The sequence below is a fragment of the Aotus nancymaae genome, unplaced genomic scaffold (genome assembly GCF_030222135.1).
Source record: "Aotus nancymaae isolate 86718 unplaced genomic scaffold, 86718_ANA_hifiasm-v0.15.2.pri h1tg000041l, whole genome shotgun sequence".
In the NCBI taxonomy this organism is placed as follows: Eukaryota; Metazoa; Chordata; class Mammalia; order Primates; family Aotidae; genus Aotus; species Aotus nancymaae.
The window spans coordinates 9,202,736-9,206,038 of record NW_026988455.1 but is presented as its reverse complement, the minus strand read 5'-3'; positions in this window follow the sequence as shown (position 1 = coordinate 9,206,038).

Genomic DNA, 3,303 nt, shown 5'->3' with positions numbered 1-3,303 from the left:
TGGGGAGACCAGAGTTTTATTATTACTCAAATCAGTCTCCTCAAGCATTCAAGGATCAGAGTTTTTAAGGACAATTTGGTGGGTAGGGGGAAGCCAGTGAGCCAGGTGTTCTGACTGGTCAGGGATGAAATCATGGGGAGTCAAAGAGGTCTTCTTGCACTGAGTCAGTTCCTGGGTGGAGGTCACAAGATCCACATGAGCCAGTTCATTGATCTGGCTGGTGTCAGCTGATGCATCAAGTGCAGGGTCTGCAAAATATCTCAAGCCCTGATCTTAGGAGGAGTTTAGGGAGGGTCAGAATCTTGTAGCCTCCAGTTACATAACTCCTAAACCATAATTTCTAATCTTGTGGCTAATGTTAGCTCTACAGAGGCAATCTAGTCCCCAGGCAAGAAGGAGGTCTGCTTCAGGAAAGGGCTGTGACCATCTTTGTTTTAAACTATAAACTATACACTAAGTTTCTCCCCAGGTTAGTTCAGCCTATGCCCAGGAATAAACAAGGACAGCTTGGGAGTTAGAAGCAAGATGGAGTCAGTTAAATTAGATCTTTTTCACTGTCTCAGTCAAAATTTTGCAAAAGTGGTTTCACCACTGCACCTAATTTTGTTTTTTAAGATGAGGTCTTGCTATGTTGCCGAGGCTGGTCTTTAACTCCTGGCCTCAAGCCATCTTCCCACCTTGGCCTCCCAAAGTGCTGGGATTACAGGTGTGAGCCACTGCACTCAGCCAAAATTCACCATTTTAAAGTGTACAGTTCAGTAGTTTTCAGTATATTCACAAGGTTGTACAACTATCATCACTTTCTAATTCCAGATATTTTCATCCCAGAAAAAAACCAGGTACTCATTAGCAGTCATTCCCTATCCCTCTTGCCCCCAGCCCCTGCCAGCTACTTTCTTTATAGTCTTGCCTATTCTGGACATTTCATATAAATGGAATCATATGCAGTTTATGTTTGGTTTCTTTCACTTAGCATGTTTTCAAGGTTCATCCATGTTGGAGTATGTGTCACTATTCCATTCCTTTTTATGACTGAATAATATTCCAATATATGACTATTCCACGGTTAATCTACTAGCTAGTTGAACATGTGAGTTGTATTTATGTTTTGCTGATTATTAATAAGACTGGTATGAATATTCACGTACACATTTTTGCATGAATGCATGTTTTCAATTATCTTAGGTATATATGCAGGAATTCCTGGGTCATGTAGTAATTCTCTTTAACATCTGAGGAACTGCCAAATTGTTTTTTACAGCAGCTGCACCATTTTACATTCCCAGCAGTAATGTAAGAGGGTTCTAATTTCTCCACATCCTTGCCAACATTTGGTAACTTCTGCTTTTTAAAAAATTGTAGCTGTCCTAATGATTGTGAAGTAGTGTCTCATCGTGGTTTTGATTTGCATTTCCCTAATGGTTAGTGACCTTGAGCACCTTTTCTTTTTTCTTTTTTTGAGACAGAGTCTTGCTCTGCTCCCCAGGCTGGAGTACAATGGCATGATCTCAGCTCATTGCGACCTCTGCCTCCTGGGCTCAAGAGATTCTCTTGCCTCAGCCTCCTGAACAGCTGGGATTACAGGCACTCATCACCATGTCTGGCTTATTAGGGATGGGCTTTCACCATATTGGCCAGGCTGGTCTTGAACTTCTGACCTCAGGTGATCCACTTGCCTCGGCTTCCAAAGTGCTGGGATGACAGGCATGAGCAACTGTGCCTGGCCTTGAGCACTTTTTCATATGCTCATTGATTCATTTGTAAATCTTCTTTGGAGAAATGTCTGTTCAAATCCTTTGCCCATTTTAAAAATTGAATTATCTTTTTATTGTTGAGTTGTAAGATATCTCTATTGATGATTTTGAATACTAGGACTTTATCAGTACATGATTTGCAGAGGTTTTCCCCATTCTGTGAGTTGCCTTTTAACTTTCTTGATAGTTTTCTTTGAAGCACAAAAATTTCTAATTTTGATGAAGTCTAATATATTTTTTTCATTGGTTGCTTATACTTCCAGTGTCTAAGAAAGTGTTGCTTCATCTAAGGTCATGACGATTTAGCCCTATATTTTCTTCCAAGAGTTTTAGCTCTTACATTTAGTCTTTGATCCATTTTAAGTTAACTTTTGTACATGGTATGAGGTAAGGATCCAACTTCATTCTTTTGCATATGGATATCCAGTTGACTTGGCACGGTTTAGTGAAAAGACTCTTCTTTTTCCACTGAATGATCTTGGCACTTCTGATAAAAAGCAACTAAGGCTGGGCACGGTGGCTCATGCCTGTAATCCCAGCACTTTGGGAGGCTGAGGCGGGAGGATCACCTGAGCTCAGGAGTTTGAGACCAGCCTGACCAACAAAAAGAAACCCCGTCTCTAGTGAAAATACAAAATAGCCGGGCATGGCGGCACACGCCTGTACTCCCAGCTACTCGGGAGGCTGAGGCAGGAGAATGGCTTGAACCCAGGAGGTGGAGGTTGCGATGAGCTGAGATCGCGCCACTGCACTCCAGCCTGGGCAACAAGAGTGAGACTCCGTCTCAAAAAAAAAAAAAAGCAACTGATTTTATGACTGTAAATGTAAGGGTTTATTTGTGGACTCTCAATTCTTTTGCTCTATATGTCTATTCTTATGAAGTACCACTCTGTCTTGATTACTGTAGCTTTGTAACAAGTTTTGAAATTAGGTCATGTGAGTCCTCCAACTTTGTTCTATCTGTTTTTAGTTATCTAAAAATGTCCTTTATTTTGTCCTCATGCTTGAAAACAGTTTTGTCATTACACAGCTCTAGGTTGACAGTTATCTTCTCATTTCCACTGTTAGTGTCAAGTAACATTACATCCATCTTGCTGTCCGTTTGTCATTTCTTGTAAGGGATCTCTTTGACAGTTTTTAAAGATATTTTGTCTTTGGCATTGTGAAATAAATCTGACTATAACTAGGTATTTATTTCATTTTAATTATCACGCTCGGTATACACTGTACTTTCTGTATTATGAATTCATATGTTACAAGTAGATATGTCTTTCATCAGTTCTGGAAAATTCTTAGACTCTGTAAATATTGCCTGTTCTCTTATTTTCTCTGCTCTCCTATCAGGAACTATAATTAGACGTATCTTAGACCTTTTCATTCTACTCTCCACATCTCTAATAATATACCTCATCTCCTCCTCTCTGGACAATGTCTTTTTTTTTTTTAGATGGAGTCTCTGTCACCAGGCTGGAGTGCAGTGGCATGATCTTGGTTCACTGCAACCTCCGCCTCCTGGGTTTAAGTGATTCTCCTGCCTCAGCCTCCCAAG